General features: G+C 41.3%; 1 protein-coding gene across 7 annotated transcripts in view; it reads left to right on the forward strand.

Moving 5' to 3' along the window:
- Window positions 1-21,820, forward strand: part of CHIC1 (cysteine rich hydrophobic domain 1) — a 218,320-nt gene that overhangs the window by 80,373 nt on the left and 116,127 nt on the right. Inside the window, exon 7 of one of the 7 annotated variants that reach the window (XM_074200811.1) lies at window positions 6,590-11,906. The exons of the other annotated variants lie outside the window; for them this stretch is intronic. The gene's annotated coding sequence lies outside the window, so the exon portion shown is untranslated. Of the gene's footprint in view, window positions 1-6,589; window positions 11,907-21,820 lie in introns of those variants that run through there. 7 annotated transcript variants of the gene reach the window in all.

Below are 21,820 nucleotides of genomic sequence, written 5' to 3' on the forward strand. Positions count from 1 at the left end.
AAGAGAGCTGAGGAACACATTGTCAGATCACTATAGACTCCTTGATTTCTAACTGGTAAAATGTGCAGGATCCTTGGCCTCCACACTGCTATTGTTACTCAATTGGAAAGTGAGGCAAGAGAGCTAAATGAAAAGTTGTCAGCCCAAGGTAGACTCCTAGGTCTATTAGTGGCACAGACTTCAGGGGTTGTTGAGTCTAAGCATATCCTATTAACAAAAGGGAAACAGAGGCCTGGAGACATGAGTGAAAGGGTGTCAGATCACCATAATCTCCTAAGTCATGAAATGGCAATTCTTACTCAAAGGGAAACTGAGGCTAGAGGGCTGAGGGATAGAATGTCAGATCACCATTGACTACTTGGTATTGAATAGGCATAGACTTCCAGGGCCATGGAGTCCAAAGTGATTCTATTGCTGAGATAGAAACTGAGGCAAGAGTGGTGAGGGAAAGATGTCATATACACATAGACTCTCAGGTCTAGAGCTACTACAGCCTGCAAGGGACATGGAGTCCCAGCTGATCCTCTTATTGAGAGCTTAGGGAAAGGATGCCAGATCACCATAAACTCCAAGATCTAGCCCTGCAACAGCTTGTAGGATCTATGAACTCATAACTGATCTTGTTATTGAAGGGGAAACCAACGACTTGAGAGCTGAGGGAAAGGATGTCAGATTACCATAGACTCCTTGATCTAGAAATGCAAAATTTACAGGATTCTTGGCCTCCATACTGCTATTGTTACTAAATGGGAAACTGAGGCAAGAGAATTAAGTGAAAGGATGTCAGATCTCCATAGACTTTTAAGTCTATAACTGTCACAGCCTGCAGCTCCATGGAGAAGAAACTGAGTCAAGAGAGCTGAGAGATAGGATGTCAGATAACCATAGACTCCTTGGTATAGAACTGGTAAAGACTACAGGGGCCACGGCCTCCACACTGATCTTGTTATTGAAAGGGAAACTGACACCTAGAGTTGAACTAAAGGATCCTAGATCACTGTAGTCTTTTAGGTGTACAAGTGACATAGACTTCAGGGGTCATTACGTCCAAGCAGACCCTTTTACTGAAAGGAAAACTGAGGCTAGAGAGCTGAAGGAAAGGATGTGAGATCACCATAGACTGCTAGGTCTAGAAATGGGACAGGCTGCAAGGCCCATGGAGTCCCAGATGATCCTGTTATTAAAAGGGAAACTGAGGATAGAGAGCTAAGAGAAAGGATGCCAGATCACTGTAGACTCCAAGATCTAGATTTCCAGCCAAGATGGTGGAGAAAAGACAGGCACTGTGCTAAGGTCTCCTGATCATCCCTCATATACAATATGAAACAAACCTCTTAACAGAAATTTAATTGACAAAACCCAAAAAGAGAAGTTAGGAGAAGAAAATCTACCTCCAATTCTGTCTCCTGGGATTGTGGATGAGCCGGGCACAGGGAGCAAAGAACCAGAGGGGCAAGATGAGAGCCGGACTAGCCTAGGATCAGCTGTGGAGGCATTGACTGTGGGACTGATAGTCTGGGGTGCTCCAGCAAGTCTGGAGGGCAAGTTCCTGCAGAGAGTTACAGACATTGATCTGCTGGGCTCTTCTGGTCTGGTGGACCACAAGCTCCATACTTTCATTTCAGCAGTGTCCTCTTCCCAGAACAAACACAGTAACAGACCCCCTACCATGCAGGCTCCAGTGTGGACAGCAGAGCTCCCTCAACTGTGAATAGGGACAGTAATTATCTCAACTTATGTCATAGACCTGGTTGTTCAAAGATAAAAGTATGCAGCAATGCCAGCCATGTCCTCCAGGTGTAGGGAGAGGCCAAAGTCGCAGGCAATCCAGAGAAAGCAAAACAGCACCCCCTACTGGCTGGGCCCTTTGGAGTTACTGAGGCAAATAAGCAAAGTCTCTAACAACCCCTACTGTCTGCCGTACTAGAAGTTATTAAGCAAAATGAGTAAAGTTTCTAGCACCCCCTACTGGTCAGCTGACTAGCAGTTACTAAGTAAAATGAGCAAAGCCTCTAGCACCCAATACTGGCCTGTGCCTTTGGGGTTACTAATCCCAGGGAGAAAAGCTTCTAGCAACCCCTACTTGCCAGCCCATATAGAGTTAGTAAACCCACTGAACAAAGCCTGTAGCATCCCTACTGGCTGGGCAGCTTGTGTTTACTATTTCCCATGAGAAAAGCTTCTACTACCCACTACTGGCTGACCCACTTAGAGTTACTAATCCCAGTGAGCAAAGCCTCTAGTACTCCGTACTAGCTAGATCACTTGGAGTTACTAATCGCAGTGAGCAAAAGCTCTAGCACACCATACTTGCTGGGTGGAGTTATTACACTCAATGAACAAAGCCTATAGCACCCCCTACTGTCTGTACTACTTGGAAATACTGAGCCCAGTGAGCAAAGCCTCTAGTACCTCCTACTGGCTGGATCTCTTGGAGTTACTAAACCAACTGAACAAAATCTCTAGCACCCCCTACTCGCTGGGTGGAGTTATTTCAGTCAATGAGCAATGCGTCTAGCACCCACTACTGGCCAGTCACCTTTACAGTTATTGAGCCCAGTGAACAAAGCCTCTAGCACCCCATACTGGCTGGGAGCAATTATTACAATCAATGAAGAAAACCTCTAGCACCCCCTACTGGCTGGACCACTTGGAGTTAGTAATCCCACTGAACAAAACCTCTAGCACCCCCTACTGGCTGGGTAGCTTGGAATTGCTATTCCCAGTGAGCAAAGCCTGTCACACACCCTACTGGCCGACCCAATTAGGGTTACTAAACTTAATGAGCAAAGCCTCTAGCACCCCCTACTGGCTGGGTGGAGCAAAACCTCTAGCACCCCCTTCTGGCCTGCCCACTTGAAGTTAGTAATCCCACCGAACAAAACCTCTAGCACCTCCTACTGGATGGACAACTTGGAGTTTCTTATTCCAGTGAGAAAAATCTCTATAACCCACTTCTGGCCAACCAACTTAAGAGTAAATTCAGTGAGCGAAGCCTCTAGCACCCACTGGCATGTGCCCTTGCAGTTACTAAACCCACTGAACAAAGCCTTTAGCACCCCCTACTGGCCTGCGCCCTTAGAGTTCCTAATCCCAGTGAGCAAAGCCTCTAGCGCCCACTACTGGCTGAGTGGAGTTATTACACTCAATGAGCAAGTCTCTAGCACCCCCTACTGGCCTGTGCCCTTATAGTTATGAAGCTAAGTGAGCAAAGCCTCTACCACCACTACTGGTCAGCCCACTTAGACTTCTTTAACTCAGAGTAAAACCTCTAGCACTCCCTACTGCCATGCCCACTTGAAATTACTAATCTCAGTAACCAAAGTCTCTAGGGATCTCAACACAAAATTTCTGTGAACCAGCCCCTCCCCCAACACAATATCTTATGTAAATTAAGAAAGTCCAGTGAAAAAGGTGGTCCATAGAAAACTACATAGAAGGTAAAGACCCTAACTCAGAGAGATCTAGAACTTTTGATAATATGATTTAGTCTCCAGTCCAGTAAGACTTTCATGAAGAAATCAGTAAGGAGTTTAAAAATCAATTGGGAAATTTGGGAGAGAAAATTATGACCTTTAGAACAAGAAAAGAAATCCTTAGAAAATATAATTGGAAAAATTAAAAAAAAATAATTCTCTCAAAACTTCAATTGATCAAATTGAAAACTTCAAAAATAGAAATGACCAAATGGAAAAGTAGTTGCAAAAAAGTAAATGAAGAAAATTCTTCTCTAAAAGAAGGAATGGTGTCTGTGGAAACTTAATGACTTCATAAGACAACAAGAATATATTAAACAAAACCAAAAAATTGAAAAAAAATGAAGAAAATATAAAAAACCTCATTGGCAAAACCACTGATCTTTAGAATAGATCTAGAAGAGAAAAGTTAAGATTCATTGGCCTCCCTGAAGATATTGAAGAGAAAAAAGAGCCTGGACTTAATATTACAGAATTTAGGGATGGAAAATTGCCCTGACATCATGGAACTATAGGGCAAAATAGTTACTGAAGGAATACATCGATCCCCTTCAGAAAAGGATCCCCAAAATGTAAACACTGAACAATATTGTGACCAAATTCCAGAACTATAAGTTAAAAGAGAAAATCCTGCAAGCAGACAGAAAAAAACAATTTAGATACCCAGGAGCTACAGTAAAGATTACAGAGGATCTGGCTACTTCAACATTATGGGATTGAAGGGCCTGGAATGCAATATTCCCAAGAGCAAGGGAGCTTAGAATACAACCAAGAATTCACTATCCAGCAAAACTGAGCTTTCTCTTCCAGCAGAAAAGATGGACATTTAATGAAATAGGAGACTTCAAACTTTTCCTATGAAAATACCAGAGCTAAATAGAAATTTTGAACTTCAAACAGGAGACTCAAGAAAAGGTTACAAAAAGGGGAGGGGTAAAGAAAAACAACTGTAATCCAATAAGATAAAACTGGATATATCCCCACATGGGAGAAAGACTCTCATAGCTCTGAAGATTTGTATCTATTAAAGAGAATATACTTGGCCAGAAATAATGGACACTTATGATATAACCGCGACTCTGAAAGAATGATTTAAAAGAATACCTCCAGGTTTTTGACAAAATAAAGCAGCCATTCCTACTAAAAAATACTAGAGAGTGTAGGAATAAATGGATTGTTCCTCAGAATAATAAGCAGTATCTGCCTGAATCCATCAACAAGCATTATATGCAATGCAGATAAGCTAGAGACATTCCCAATAAGATCACGGGTGAAACACAGATGCCCATCATCACCACTGTTATTCAATATCATATTAGAAATGTTAGTTTCAGGGGTGGATAGGTGGCACAGTGGATAGAGCACTGGCCCTGGAGTCAGGAGTACCTGAGTTCAAATCCAGCCTCAGACACTTAATAATTACCTAGCTGTATGGCCTTGGCCAAGTAAAACAAAAGAAATGTTAGCTTCAGCAATAAGAAAAGAAAAACACATTGAAGGAATTAAAATTGGGAAGAAAGAGACAAAACTCTCACTCTTTGCAGATTACATAATGGTATACCTAGAGAATCCCATAAATCATCTAAAAAACTACTAGAAATAATTAGCAACTTTATCAAAGTCACAGGATATAAAACTAACCATCACAAATCCTCAAAATTTCTATATATGACTAGCAGAATACACCAGAAAGAGCTAGAAAGAGAAATCCCATTCAAAGTAACCTCAGACAATATAAAATACCTGGGAGTCTATCTGCCAAGGCAGACTCAAAAACTTTATGGAAACAATTACAAAACACTTCTCACACAAATAAAATCAGATTTAAATAACTGGGCAAATAGCAACTGTTCATGGGTAGACTGAGCTAATAAAATAAAATGACAATTCTACCTAAATTAAACTACCTGCTTAGTGCCCTACCAATCAAAATTCCAAAAAATTAACTTAATGAGTTAGAAAAAATTGTAAGCAAATTCACATGGAGAAATAAAAAGTCAATGAAAAAAAGTGCAAAAGAAGGTGGCTTAGCCTTACTAGATCTAAAATTATATTATAAAGCATCAGTCATCAAAACTGTCTGGTATTGGCTAAGAAATAGAGTGGTAGACCAGTGGAATAGACTAGGTTCAACAGCAGGAAATGATTATAGTAATCTGCTGTTTGATAAACTGAAAGAGTTCAGCTGTTGGGATAAAAACTCTTTCTTTGATAAAAACTGCTGGGAAAATTGGAAGTTAGTATGGAAGAAACTTAGATTAGACCAACACCTCACACCCTCTACCAAGATAAGATCCAAATGGATACAGGATTTAGACATAAAAATATTACTATAAGCAAACTTGAAGATCAAGGAGTAGTTTACCTGTCAGATCTATGGAAAGGGAAGTAGTTTATGACCAAGGAAGAGATGGAGAACATCACTAAAAACAAACTATATGATTTTGATTACATTAAATTAAAAGGCTTTTGCACAGACAAAACCACTGTAACCAAGATCAAAAGAAATGTAGTAAATTGGGAAAACAATTTTTACAACTAGTACTTCTGACTTCTGACAAAGGACTCTTTTCTAAAATAAACAGAGAAATATTCAAAAAAAAAGCAAGCCATTCTTCAATTGACAAGTGGTCAAAGAATATGCAGAGGCAATTTACAGCTGAGGAAATCAAAGCAATCCATAGTCATATGAAAAATTGTTCTAAATCATTAGAGAAATGCAAATTACAGCATCTCTGAGATACCACCTCACACCTCTCAGACTGACCAATATAACCAGAAAGGACAATGATCAATGTTGAAAAGGATGTGGGAAATCTGGGACACTAATGCATTGTTGTGGAGCTGTGAACTCATTCAGTCTTTCCGGAGAGATTTTGGAATCATAGCCAAAGGTCAATAAAAATGTGCAAACCCTTTGATCCAGCAATATCACTACTGGAGCTATACCATGGACAGATCATGAAGGGTAAAAACATCAGTTGTACAAAAATATTCATAGCAGCTTTGTTTGTGGTGGGAAAGAATTGGAAATTGAGTGAATGTCCATCAGTCGGGGAATTGCTGAACAAATTGTGGTATATTTACATTATGGAACACTATCTTTCTATTAGAAACCAGGAGGAATTGAAATTCGGAGAACCTGGAGGGATTTGCATGAACTGATGCTGAGATGAGCAGAACCAGAAGAACACTGTACACCACAACAGCAACATGGGGTTGATGATCAACCTTTTTTTTTTTTGGCTTTTTGGCTTTTTGCAAGGCAATGGGTAAGTGGCTTGCCCAGGGTCATACAGCTAGGTAATTATTAAGTGCCTGAGGCTGAATTTGAACTCGGGTTCTCCTGAGTCCAGGGCCAGTGCTCTATCCACTGCTCCATCTAGCTGCCCCCGTGATGATCAATCTTAATGGACTTTCTCATTCCATCAGTGCAACAATTAGGGATAATTTTGGGGTACCTGTGATGGAGAATAGCATCTGTATCCAGAGAAAGAATCATGGAGTTTGAACAAAGACCAAAGAACTTTAATTTAAAAAAAATCTCATTATGTAATTTTGCTAGTTCTTATACTTTATTTTTCTTCCTTAAGGATATGATTTCTCTCTCATCACATTCAACTTAGATCAATGTATACCATGGAAACAATGTAGAGAGTAACAGATTGCTTTCTGTGGGGGGGGGGGGAGGAAAAGGAGATTAAGAGAAAAATTGTAAAATTCCAAAATAAATAAATAAATTCAAAATAAAAAAAATCCAAAAAACTCCAAGATCTAGACCTGAACAGCTTGCAGGGTCCATGGACACAAAACTGATCTTGATACCGAAAGGGAAACTGAGGACTTGAGAGCTGAGGAAAAGGATGTCAGATCACCATAGACTCTCCTAGGTCTAGATCTGTCATAGACTTCAGGGGCCAATGAATCCTAGCAGATCCTGTTACTGAAAGGGCAACTGAGGTTAGAGAGCTGAGGGAAAGGATGTCAGATCACCATAGAGTGATCTTACCATAGCTGCTCAAAAAGTCTTTTCAAATGTCATGGAAAAATCTCTTGAAAGGATCTTCCCTGATTTTACCCCCTTTTCTTCAGAAGTCTAGCGATCCCCACCTCCCTGTTTTCATCTTCATTCTTCTTGACTGGTGACTTATTTTAGTCAATACATATCTGAAACTGACTCCATGTCAGTTTACCTTCCTACTGTCTTTCCATGTTCCTTCTCTAATCTGAGCCTCAGTCTCCTCCCCTGTAAAATGAGGAGTTTGGAGTAGATTGCCTCTGAACTTCATTCCAGCACTAGATCTGGGATTGAGTGACCCATTTCTTTGCAATCATAAATCACACTTCTCTAGTCTTGTCCCAGAATCTCAACCCTAGCTGGAGTCATTTAGTTCAGCTCCTACTTGAACTGGTCAGTCCTACCATGTGGCTCTTCAGCCTTTCTATGTTGGCTACCTCCAGATCAGGATGGCTTTCTGTATCCAGAGTCAGTCCATACCATAATGGGTCAACCCCAGACCTGCCGCCCCATTCTTCCTCCCCTCTCCTTCATGTTCTGCCTGCTGCGGCCTAGCAGACAAGTCTGATCTGGCTTCTGGGGACAACCCTTCTTCAGACACTCAATTCTCATGGCCCCCAGGGCTCCTCCCTAAGATTGACAAATGCCTTGCATCACACCAGCCCCTTAGGGAGATTCAGTGTCTCATTTCCCATTTATGGGTGCGAAAATTGCAACATGGGTTGGTGACTTACTCTTCTGGTCACGCACAGCTGGGAAGCAGTAGAGCCTGCATTTGAAGTTGGGTATTGTTCCACTGAAGCTAGAAATCTTGCTGTTACATCATGTTATTTCCCTAGATGAAGAGTGGATTTGGTTTGGAGTCACAGTCATTGCAAAGCATGCAGGAAAAATAGCCAAACAACATTGACAGGGAGGGAAGCCCAGCTCTCCTGAAGGACAGCTTTACTTCTATTCCCTGTTATCATCTTACCTCTCCAGCCTCCCTTTAGAGGGGAGTTGTGTGCGGGGGAATCAGGAAGGATTTCTAGTAGGAGACAATGAATTGAATCTTGAACGTTACTTGGTATTCTAAGAGGCAGAGGTGAGATGAGAGTGCTCCAGGTGAGGGGAACAGCCTGTTCAAAGTTGCAGAGGTGTGTGTGTGTGTGTGTGTGTGTGTGTGTGTGTGTGTGTGTGTGGTAGTAGATGGGGCTAGGGATGATGACATGGTCAGACTTTGACTTTAGGAAGATCATGTTGGCACTTGAGTAGAGGGTAGCTAGTGTAAGGAAAGATTTAAAGCAGACCAAATAGGAGACTATTAGAAGACTATAGGAAACTATTGGGGGTAGCTAGGTGGCACTGCAGTGCCAAGGCTGGAGTCAGGAGGACCTGAGTTCAAATCCAGCCTCAGACACTTACTAGCTGTGTGATTCTAGGCAAGTCACTTCACCTTGTTTGCCTCAGTTTCTTCATCTATAAAATGAGATTGAGATGGAAATGACAAACCACCCTAGAATCTTTGCCAAGAAAACCCCAAATGGAGTCACAGAGAGTCAGACACAACTGAAATTATCTAATTACAATGACAACATAGGACTGCTGGTAAAGTCCTGGTCAGTGGAGTCACATTCAAATTGAAATGGGGGCCATTAATCCCATATATAAGGATTCCTGTGGGCCTATATTGACTTGGATTTAAAGTGCAAAGTTATCTATGTTTTATTGTACTTTAATTTATTGAATCTGGTTCTGGCCTCCCTTGGAAGTCTTGTGGTCTTGTTTTTGACCAGTTTGACCAGTAAGTGAGATGGACCAAGGAATTGTACCAGAGTGGGGACACTAAGAAAGGAGAATGATGTTCCTCAGTCTGGCTTTATTCAGACTCAGTAGGGTCCACAAGAAGCAGATCAGAGGAGGCTGACAGGGGCATCACTGAATCAGGAACTGGGAGGGATTAGGGTGTCCTTGTGAGCAGAGGTGTAGGCAGCCCAATCTCTGTGAACTAATCTGTCAGCTATGTTGTGTATCTCCCTTGGCTTGTTCCTCTATAACAGGTTAATGTAAGGCTGTACTCACACCTCTCAGCCCAAGGAGAGGGGACAGGGCCCTGACTGGATCCTCTGGGGGGGGGGGGTTGGATGAAATGAACCTTAGAGAGCCTACCTGGATGAGCCTGCTACTTTGGGACAGGACCAAAGAAATGAGAAAAACCTGCTTCTTAGTTGGACCAGGTTTGAGCTGCTCCTTCAGCAGGCAGTATGCTTAGACTTTCAATGGTCTTACTCCTTTCAAAGCCAGTTAAGTTCAAAGCTTTCAGCTATTAGGGCAAAGCTTCCCACTGGGTGCTGGGGAGCCAAAGACTGGCAGTGAACCAGACCCAATCCTCAGGGAGCTTACAGTTTCCTGGGGGTGTACCTAGAAGAGCATGGCCCAAGGAAGAACTCAGTTAGCAGTCTAGGGGAAAAGGCAAACTGGGAAACCGGAGGAGAGGAGATACTTATACCTGGGAGGAACCAAGCCCAGGGCTTCGTGGAGCATATGCCTGAAGATGGGAAGGACCCTTGACCCATGCCTCTAGGCCCAGGGAGCAGTGGGCATGAGGCAACTAGAGAAAAGTGACTGGGACAGGTTTGGGGTGTCATCTAGTTTGGGCCCAACAAAGAATATGTGGAGGGAGGACCTCATGAAGTCAAGCTGAGTATGGAGGACCTTGAATGCTGGGTTCATAGAGACCAGCTAAACTAGCTCCTCTTCCCTTTATTATTCAGATGAATAAAGTGGATAGGCCTAGTAATCTGGGCAAGATCATGCATAAGATGACAAACTTAGAAATGAAAGGGACATAAGTCATTGAATCCAACTCTGATTTTACACAGAGGAAACTGAGGACCAGAGATAAAGAGATTTGGCCAAGATCACACCAGAGTATCCTACAGCCAGAGCTGGAAGGGACTCAGATACCAACTAATCCAATAGGTGTCATTTACAGGAAAGGAACCATAGAGGTTATCTGTCTAAGGATAACAAGATACTGAGTTCTAAGGGAAGGAATGGAATACAGTACCCCTCCCTGAGCCAAAGCTCACCTTCTTTTCCATTGTCATTAGGAGCCACTGCAGGAGAGTAGGGAGTAGGGGGGATCTTCAGGGCCAAGGGTAAGGTTGTTCAAGCAATGAGAAGGTTGGGTGGGAGAGAAGACATGGGAGATGAAACAGGGAGGAAGACAGAAACACCAGTGAGGAGGAAAGAAGTTGAACTAGGGAGGAGACACAGATAGATCAGAGTGAAGGAGACAGAGAGGAGAGACAAAAGAGAAAGACACAGAGAGTCACAGAAAGACAGAGAGAACAAAAGCCGGAGGACACACAGGGAGGACTGACATAGAGAGAAAAGAGAGAGAGAGAGAGAGAGAGAGAGAGAGAGAGAGAGAGAGAGAGAGAGAGGATGAGACAGAGATAGAGACACAGAGAAACATACAGAGACAGACACAGAGTCAGATAGAGAGACACAGAGAGATAGATCAACATGAATGAGACAGAGAGACAGAGACAGAAAGAGAGATAAAAGAGAAAGAGACAGAGTTACAGAAAGGCAGAGAGAACCATAGCCAGAGAGACACACCAGGGAGGAGTGACTTAAAGAGACAATGAGAAAGAGATAGGGAGACACAGAGAGATAGATCAGAGTGAAGGAGACAGAGACACAGAGATAGGAGGGAACAAAAGAGAAAGAGACATAGAGACAAAGAGACAGAAACAGAAAACATCGACAGGGAAACACAAACACAATAAGACACACAAGAGAGAAAGAGATGTAAAGACACAGAGACATACAGAGAGAGGCAGAGATACACAGAGTGATAAAGAGAGAGTGACATAGAGAAAAGAGACAGAGACAGAGACAGAGTTATAGAGACAGACAGAGAACAGACAGAGACGTAGAACACAGAGAAACAGAAAGGAGGTAGAGAGACAGAGACACACTTAGGGAGACAGAGACATAAAGATGCAGAGAGATAAAATAGAGACAGACACTCAGAGAGAGACACACAGAAAGGTGTAGAGAAGGAGATACAGAAAGGGACAGAGACAGAGACAGAAATAAACAGACAGGTAGAGGATAGACAAAGAGAGACACACAACAGAAGCAGATACAGAGAGAGAGACATAGACTAGAGAGATAGGATCAGAGAGACAAACATACAGAGAGACATAAAGATGCATCAGAAACAGAGATAGAGACAAAGAGAGGGGAGAGACACCCCAAAACACAGAGAGACAAAGACAGAAAGAGACACACAGAGAAAGAAGCAAAAACACAGAAGGATAACAAAGAGGCAGAGCGACTTATGGATACAGAGTTATAGAACAGAGATAGAGACACTAACAGAGACAGGCATATTAAAAAAACACATACAGCCAGACAGAAACAGAGAGATACAGAGACTCACAGAGAAACAAACACACATAGAGAGAGAGAAGAAGAAGACAGAGATAGACAGAAAGAGACAGAGAGAAATAGAGACTGAGAGAGATGCAAAAAGACAGACAGAAAGAGACAAAGAGAGATGGAGATAGGGACAGAGAGAGACAAAAAGAGAGATAGAAACAAAAAGAGACAGAGAGGGAGAGACATAGAGAGACAGAGACAAAGAAAAATAGAGACAGGCAGGCAGATGAGAGACAGACAGAGAATGATAGAGATAGAGAGAGACAAAAAAGAGAGAGACAGAGACATAAAGACACAGAGACACAGGGAGTGACAGAGACAGGGATACAGAAACAGTTGCAGAAAGACAGAAATAGGAGAGAGATGGAGAAAAGAGAAGATACAGAGGGAGATAGGAGAGAGAGACAGAAAGATATATGGAGGGGGGATGAAGAGAGAAAGGGCGACAGACAGACACAAAGACAGAGTTAGAGACAGAGAGGCAGAGAGACATGGAGAGATAGGAAAGGGAAGAGATAGCAAGACAGAAAATAGAGAGAAACACAGGAAGAGACAAAGATTGAGGAAGAGAGACAGAGAAAGACAGCAAGATAGAGACAGGGATAGAAATAGAGGGAGATAGATTGGAGAGGAGAGAGACAGAGGAAGAGACAGAAACATGAAAATACAGACATAAAGGCAGAGTAGGAAAATAGAGACATAGAACAGAGATAGAACAGAGACACTAAGAGAGACAGATATAAAGACACACACAGACAGAGATACAGAGATTCACAGAGAAAAAGACATAGAGAGAGCAGAGAGATAGAAACAAAGACATAGAGAGACAGTAGGAGACAGAGATAGACAGTCAGAGACAGCAAGAGATACAAAAAGACAGACAGAGACAGAGATGGAGATAGGGACAAAAAGAGAGAGTAACAGGGAGACAGAGAAACAGAAACAGACAGAAAGAGACAATGAAATGGAGGCAGAGAGAGACTGAGAGAAGAAAGAGAGAGAGAGAGAGAGAGGAAAAGACAGGAGAGAAACAGAGATGGAAGGAAACAAAAATAAGCACAGAGACAAAGAGACAAAGATTGGGGAAGGAGGGAGACAGAGATGGACAGAGAAACAGACAGAGAATGGACAGAAAAATAGAGACAGAAAACACAGAGAGAGAGGAGACACACCCAGAGGGAGGGAAGGAGGGAGAGAGAGAGACAAACAAAGAGACAGAGACAGAGAGAAGTATCAAAGACAGCTAACTTTCTTGTCACCAGATGTCTTGGTGTCAAACCTTAGTTGTTCCTTATGCCATTGCACAGGGTTATTTCCTCTGCTTCTCTTCTTGGTGAAGATAAAGACTCCATTTCTACTACTTCCCAACTTGGAAACACAGTTTGAGGAGATAATAGATAGATAGACTGACCAATGATGGATAGACAGATGCTCCCCATCCCTAGATGAATGATAGAAAATCAAAAGCTAGCTGGCTGAATGATTGATGAAGAGAGAGCAAGGAGCAAACAAAAAACAAGAAAGCTCTTTAATGTGTGCCAGTGTGCAAATGGGTTGTACCTCTTTGCTTATTGTCTCCCCCATTAGACTGGGATCTCTCTGAGGGCAGGGGTTGTTTTTTTGCTTTTCTTTGTATCTCCTGTCCTAGTGAATGATGTTTGTCCTTCATTCTTGAAGAAGAATATGCCATGAGTGAGGGGGGCTGTGCTGACTCACCAGCCTCACTTTCTCCTCCAGAGTCACCTGGGTTCAGTGACCAGATATACATCAGAACAACTGGAGATGCCCTGGATGAGAGGCAATCAGGGTTAAATGACTTGCTCAAGGTCACACAGCTAGTGAGTGTCAAGTGTCTAAGGCTAAATTTGAATTCCTATCCTGACTCCAAGGTCAGTGCTCTATGCACTGTCACTTACCTGTCCTTAGTATATAAAGCTTGAAACCTAGTAAACACTTAATAAACTTTTATTGACTGATTGATTACTGGCCCTAATCTATGTTCTGGAGCCATTAATACAAGCAAGTAAGCCAGAGGGATATGAACCAGTAAGAATAAACATAGCTTTGTTCCCCAGTTCTAGATCTAAGGGACCCGCATGCTCCCCAAGTATGAAAGCCTTAATAGAGTATACCATGAGGCTACCCTCCACAGCCGACTGCAGGCTGATATAATACAGAGCTGGAAGGGTCCTCAGAGACCATCTCACCCAGAGCTCTAGTACTATAGATGAGGAAACTGAGGCCCAGGGAGAGGAAGTGCCCTGGCTGACATTATCTAGGTATTAAAGAGCAACTGTAGGATTCATGGTTGACTTCTGGGATCCCTATTCCCTTTTGATACCAGCTTCTGCCTCAGGGTCCACAGATCTGTGATACCTGGTTCTTTGGTGAGGTACTCTAGGGGTGAACCATGTAAGCACCCCCACTTTGCTGCCCTCCTTTTGCCTGCAAAAAGTAATGGGTCCTTTTATCTAGCAATGGTTGAGATGACCACCAGGTGGCAAATGAAAGACTGCAGCATCCCCATTGATCACCAGAGGGCACACGAGTCAAGAAACTCATATACTGTACCCCCTTTTTCTCCAAGCTCCTCCCTTGCAAGTTTGACTTGACTAGATGATAGGAGATATCTGAGGCTAGATTCGATCTCCTGTCTTCCTGACTCCAAGGCAGTGCTCTATTCATCTACCTTGGGCAAGTCACTTAACTCTGATTACCTCACATCCAGAACCATCTCCAGTCATCCTGATTCATATCTGGTCATTGGACCCAGATGGAAGTGAGACTGGTGCTTAGTACAGCACCCCCTCACTCATATCCAATTCATGTGCTTGTCACAGCAACACCGCCTTGATGTCATGGTCCTCTTTGAGAATGAAGGGCAAACATTATTATGATCATTAAGATAGGAGATATTGATAAACTATTAAAATAAGAAATTTATGACTCTAGATTCCCACATATAGAATCTTCTAGTTAACCTTTTTCATAACAATTCTTCCCCTCATCCCTTCATTCAACATAATGTAGGGGTATATAAGATAGATATTGAATAACCAGGAAACCTTAAATCTCCAAGGTCCAGTATGGTGGTTTACTAGGAGTCCCCTCCTACGCCCACACATAGCAAGGAAAAATTTCTCTCTCAAGAGATACTGAAAAAAAAGGAAAGTCCAGGCCTATAGACCCACTTCTCAATGCTCTGGTATAAACAAGTATTTTGGGGTAGGGGACCCCTCAGTCATCACTGGGTTACCTTGGAACACTTGCTTGCAACAGGCCTGTCATGGAAAATGGAGAAGGCAGTTAGGATCCCTTCATTTCTCTGCCTGAATCTCCACATCCTTGGTTTCCAAGGCAACCTAAGAGGGTATCGTCCTGGTTGTAAGACCAGAGAATCATAGGTAAAAAGCTTGAAGGGTACTTAGAAATAGATTTAGAGTGAACAGACTAGGATTCAGATTTCATCTGTGCCATATTCTGCATGACCTTGAACAATTCATTTTTCCTTTGGAGAAATTAATTTCCTTTTCTGAAAAATGAAAGTTGCATCAAATTAGAGGCCATAAATGTTTCCTTAAACTTTAAATCTATGAATCTATGATCTAATCTAAACCCTTCATTTTATATATAGGAAACTGAAGCTCAGAGGTAAAGTGAGTTGCTCAAGGTCACATAACTGGTAGAATTTGGACTGGAATCCAGGTCTTTCTACCTCAAATCTAACATACTCTTTCTACCGTCCCTCTCATTGAAAATAAAATAAGAAAAAGGAGAGATGGAAGTGGAGAGGAAGAAGAGACATGATCTCTTTCTGGTCAGAGGGGCATGGAACTGATGACCACAACCTAAAGCCAAAGCTAAATTCTTGAGTATTGGGCTATTAGTGAAAGAATCTAGAGTGATTTTTGGAGGGGAGGGGGAAATTCTTATTCCTAAGTTTTTGAAGATGAGCGATGGAGCCTGAGAGACTGTGGAGGATTTTGTCCCCATCAAACAATTCTCAGATTCAAAAACTTCACCCAGAAAAATGGGAATTCAGTCCAGACTACTTGGGTCTTGTTTGGGGAGGGAACGGGCCTATATATGAAACCAAGTAGCTCATGGATAGAGAGAAACTGGTCAGGAAATGAAACCTGAAAGAAATGTCCAAAGGGTGATTTGTCCTGGTCCTGAGAACTGTCAGAGCTTTCTGTTTTGCTGTTAGCAGACTGAGAAAGGCCATCACTGTGAGCAGTAGACAGAAACTGGAAGGCATTCCCAGGTTAAGCACACTGGGTAAGTGGGGTCAGTTGACCTTAGATGTCCATTCCAGCTCTCCATTAGTTGTGTGACCATGTCCATTAGCTGTGTGACCATGGTCAGGTCGTTTAACCATTCCAAGCTTTGACTTCCTCATCTGTATAATGGGGACAGTAATATTTATAACACTTTCATAGCACAGTAGCATGAAGGTGAGTTTGGTGTCAAAAGGCTTGGCTATGGATTTTGGCTCTGCCTTTACTATCTGTGGGACCTCAAGCAAATCTCTCCCTTTTCTCTCTCTCCGTCTGTAAAATGAGAGTCCAGTTCTAGAAGGCTTCTGAGTCAGATTTCACATCTGTGATATCTTTTAGTTTTTTTCTTTTCTTTTTAACTTTAATTTAATTTTTTCCCCAATTACATGCAAAGGTAGTTTTCAGCTTCACCCATTTGCAAGTTTATGAGTTCCACATTTTTCTACCACCTTTCCTTCCTCCCCTCCCCCACCCCATGGCAATGAACAATCTCACAAAAGTTATACATGTAGGGGCAGCTAGATGAGATAGAACAATGACCCTGGAGTCAGGAGAACCTGAGTTCAAATCTGACCTCAGACACATGATTACCTAGCTGTGTGACCTTAGACAAGTCACTTAACCCCGTTGCCTAAAAAAAAGTTGTATGTGTACAATTGCATTTAACATAACTCCATATTATTCATGTTGCAAAAAAGGGATTGGAACTAAGGGGAAAGAAAAAATCATGAGAAAGAAAGAAAAACAAAATAAGTTTTAAAAAGTGAACATAGAGGGTGGCTAGGTGGCACAGTGGATAGAGCACAGGCCCTGGAGTCAGGAGTACCTGAGTTTAAATCCGGCCTCAGACACTTAATAATTACCTAGCTTTGTGGCCTTGGGCAAGCTACTTAAACCCATTGCCTTGCAAAAACTTTAAAAAAAGTGAACATAGTCTGCTTTGCTCTGCATTTAGACTTCATAGTTTTTTTTTTCTTTCCAGATATGGATGTCATTTTCCATAATAGTCCCGTTAGGGTTGTCTTTGATCACCAAGCTGTTGAGAGGAGCTGTGTCCATTGTAGTTGATTCATCTTAGAATATTGTTGTTAATGTGCACAATGCTTTTCTGGTTCTGCTGTGATCCCTTTTCTGCTTTCTCAAACTGTGCAAAACCTCTTCTCAGCCCACCTCAATCTACACTCCCTCTCCCTGCTCCCCCTTGGCCACATTTCTGGGCAGTCATTTGGGGACTATCCAGGGGATAGACACCCCAGGGGGATTTATCTAGCGGTTCATTTACCTCTCTTTGTCATGCTCGTTTTTTTCTTCACCATTTACAAAAACAATTCATTTCAAGTATGAAAAATAAGGTCTAAACATTACCTACGAATTGTGTTCAATTTAATAAGTAAAAACAGGACTTAAGAGAAGTTTGCAAATCAGTACAAAACTGAGTTCAGCCTTGAAGGAACATTTAATCCTGGTAAATTCATCAGAAAGGGTTTCTTGACAGTGTGGTCTCCTAACAGAGTTGATAAGAAGGCATTTCATGATGGCCCTAGGTAAACCGAGCCCTGGCAGACTCCTGCCCCCTCCAGTGTAGGGCCCCTTGGAACAGCTGCAGCTGAATATTCAACTAAAAAGAAGGAAAAGTTCAACAGCTGAAACATTGACTTTCTAATTAGGATTGTTGGTTTTGCAATGTAGCAGTTAGCTTCATACTCTCTGGGATCCTGGCCAGGTACAATTAGGCTTCTCTGCATTAATTTATGATGTTCTTCCCAGAAAAAAAATGATGAAATGCTGGGCTTCAGGGTACTCTCAAACTGCTTTAGTTCATTGTAAAAAATAATTACCTAAAAAGACTCTGAAGGAGAAACTGAGGTTCAGAGACAGGATGGGGAATTTTCCCAAGGCAACATGGGAAGAAGAACTGAGAGCAGTGGAGGCCATTGGTTGAGATCTCACCTCTAACACTCTAAGAGGTGACTTATATGGCTTTCCTACTTCATCTCCCTGGCTCTCATTTTCCTCAACTATAAAAGAAGAGGGTTGTACAAGATGACTGCTGAAGCACTTTCCAGATCCAGATGGATGATTTGAAGAGCTTTGGCTCTCAATGACTCTCCAGTGACCCCTTGGTCTGATGATGATGTTGGTTCTTTGTTCTCATAGAAGGCCATGACATTAGGGATGTGATGTCATGACAAGCACATGAATTGGATTTGAGTGAGGGGGTACTGTGCTAAATCATCAGCTGCACTTTCTCCTCCAGAGCCATCTGGGTCAAGTGCCCAGATATGAATCAGAACCACTGGAGATGACCCTAGATTTGAGGCAATCAGGGTTAAGTGACTTTCCCAAGGTCACACAGCTAGTAAGTGTCAAGTGTCTGGGGCTGGATTCAAACTCTTATCCTCCTAACACTGCACCACCTAGCTGCCCCTACCCCTAGTCTAACCCATCCCTGAGAGTTGCCTCCACACATACCATGATGTGGTAAACTTGCTTCAGGAAAATTTAGCTACTTAAAGTATGAATTAGAGTTCCCCTTCTCAACCTGTCCAGACCCTGGAGAGTTGGTAACTCTTGCTAAGGTGGGCATTGGGTCAAGTCAAATAGTAAATTAGCAAATATGAAATATAAGTAATAAATTAGTAATATATGAGAATACAAGAAGAGGACTTTCTTCATCACAGAAAGTCTTTTGGGAAAAGTTGAGGGTCTTATTCATGAGTTATTGGGGAGCTAGATTAGAATCCATGTTTCTGGACAAGCCTAGGGTGTTTTGCATGATGGAGTATGACCCTAGTCAGGTCATTTAACCATTCCAGTCTTTGACTTCCTCATCTGTGAAATGGGACAGTAAAAAAGCTAGAAAAAGAACAAATTAAAGATCCCCAATTAAATATCAAATTAGAAATTCTGAAAATCAAGGGAAAGATTAATAAAATTGAAAGCAAGAAAACCATTGATCTCATAAATAAAACTAAGAGTTGGTTTTATGGAAAAGTCAATAAAATAAGCAAACTTTTGGTTAATCTGATTAGAAAAAGAAAGAAGACAACCAAATTACCAGTATCAAAAATGAAAAGGGTGAACTAAGCACCAATGAGAAAGAAATTAATGAGATAATTTGGAGCTACTTTGCCCAACTGTATGCCAGTAAATTGAATAACCTGAGTGAAATGGATGAATATTTGCAAAAATACAAGCTACCCAGCTTAACAAAAGAGGACATAAATTACTTAACCCCATTTCAGAAAAAGAAATTGAAGAAACCATCAATAAACTCCCTAAGAAAAACTCTCTAGGTCCAGATGGATTTACAAGTGCATTCTACCAAACATTTAAGGAACAATTAATTCCTATTATACATAAATTATTTTAAAAAATAGGAGAAGGAGTTCTGCCAAACTCCTTTTATGATACCAGCATGGTGCTGCTGATACCTAAACCAGGAAGAACCAAAATAGACAAAGAAAAATTGTAGATCAATCTCCCTAATGAATATTGATGCAAAAATCCTAAATAAAATTTTAGCAATGAGACTACAGCAAGTTATTACTAGAATTATACACCATGATCAAGTAGTGCAAAAGTGAAAAAGAAGGTGACTTAGCCCTACCAGATCCAAAATTATATTACAAAGCATCAGTCATCAAAACTGTCTTGTATTGGCTAAGAAATAGAGTGGTGGATCAGTGGAATAGACTAGGTGCAATAGTAGGAAACGATTATAATAATCTGCTGTTTGATAAACCCAGAGTCCAGCTTTTGGGGTAAAAACTCTCTCTTTGATAAAAACTGTTGGGAAAATTGGAAGTTAGTATGGGAGAAACTTAGATTAGACCAACACCTCACACCCTCTACCAAGATAAGATCCAAATGGATACAGGATTTAGACATAAAAATTATTATAAACAAATTTGACTATATTAAATTTTAAAAAATTTTGCACCAATAAAATCAATGCTGTCAAAATTAGAAAGAAAACAGAAAGCTGGGAGACAATCTTCACAACTAGAAGTTCTGATAAAGGTCTCATTTCTACAATATATCGAAGAACTGTATAAAATTTATAAGGTTACAAATCATTCCTCAATTGATAAATGGTCAAAGGATATGAATAGACAATGTTTTTAGGTTTTTGCGAGGCAGATGGGGTTAAGTGGCTTGCCCAAGGCTACACAGCTAGGTAATTATTAAGTGTTTGAGACCGGATTTGAACCCAGGTACTCCTGACTCCAAGGCCGGTGCTTTATCCACTACGCCATCTAGCCGCCCCAACAATTTTCAAATGAAGGATTTAAAGCTATATGTAATCATATGAAAAAATGCTCCAAATCAATACTGATTAGAGAAATGCAAATTAAAACAACAATGAGGTATCACTTTACACCTGTCAAATTATCCAAGAAGAGAAAAAGGGAAAATGTTCAATGCTGGAGAGGTTGTGGGAGGATTGGGACATTGATACTTTACTGGTAGACTTGTGAAGAGATCCATCATTTTCTGGAGAGTAATATAGAACTGTGACCAAAGAGTGAGAAAAATGTTGATTTTCTTTGATCCAGCAATTCCAATTTTAGGTCTATATCCAGAAGAAATTAGAAAAGATGGGAAAAGTCCCACATTTTACAAAATATTCATAACATAGCAGCTCTTTTTGTAGTGGCAAAGAATTGGAAATTGAAGGGATGACCATCAGTTGGGGAATGGCTAAACAAGGTATGGTACATGAACACTATGGAATATTTTTGTTCTATAAGAAACCATAAATGGCTGGACTCTAGAGAAGCATGGAATGAGTTATCTGATTTTGAGCAAAAGGAGTAGAACCAAGAGAACAATGGACACACCAACAACATTATGAGATGAACAACCTTGATGGAAGAAACTGCTTTCAACAGTTCAGAGAGCTGGGACAACCCTAGGAGACTGGCTATGAACAATATTATCCCTATCCAGAGGGAAAAACACAAAACAAACAAAAAAATCCTTCAGAATCTTATGAACACTTGATAAAAATGATCTCTTATGTATCTCTTTCCCTTAATCCTAATTTCTCAGACCGAAAATGACTAATCTGTAAACATGCTTATCAAAAATATGTATGTACAATGCTAACCTGACTGTTTGCTGCTCAGGGGAGGGGGCTAGGAAGGGAGGGTGGAAGGAACTTTTGTAACTTAAAAATATGTATATGCATATGAATGAAAAAAATAATTTAGAAAGAAAAATACATTGCAAAAAATAAAAATAAAATGGGGACGGTAATATTTATAATGCCTCCATAGCACAGTAGAATGGAGGTTGAATTTGGTGTCAGAAGACCTGACTTTGGATTTTGACTCTACTTTTACTATCTGTGGGCCCTCATGCAAATCCTTCCCTGTCCCTAGGCCTTACTCTCTCCATCTGTAAAATGAGAGACCAGGTCTAGATGGCTTCTGACACTGTGCTTGAGCAAGGGCCCAAGTAAGTGGAAGGACTTTAATTTCTTTGGGAGTGAGAGATACATAAGAATGAGACTAGCTCCAAAGATATGGAAAGAAATCCATACTTTAGTAAATGGCAGCCATGTAGCAGAAGCTGGCTCCACAACATGACCCTAAAGACTCTAGGGACTT

This window comes from Macrotis lagotis, chromosome X (genome assembly GCF_037893015.1).
Source record: "Macrotis lagotis isolate mMagLag1 chromosome X, bilby.v1.9.chrom.fasta, whole genome shotgun sequence".
Lineage (NCBI taxonomy): Eukaryota > Metazoa > Chordata > Mammalia > Peramelemorphia > Peramelidae > Macrotis > Macrotis lagotis.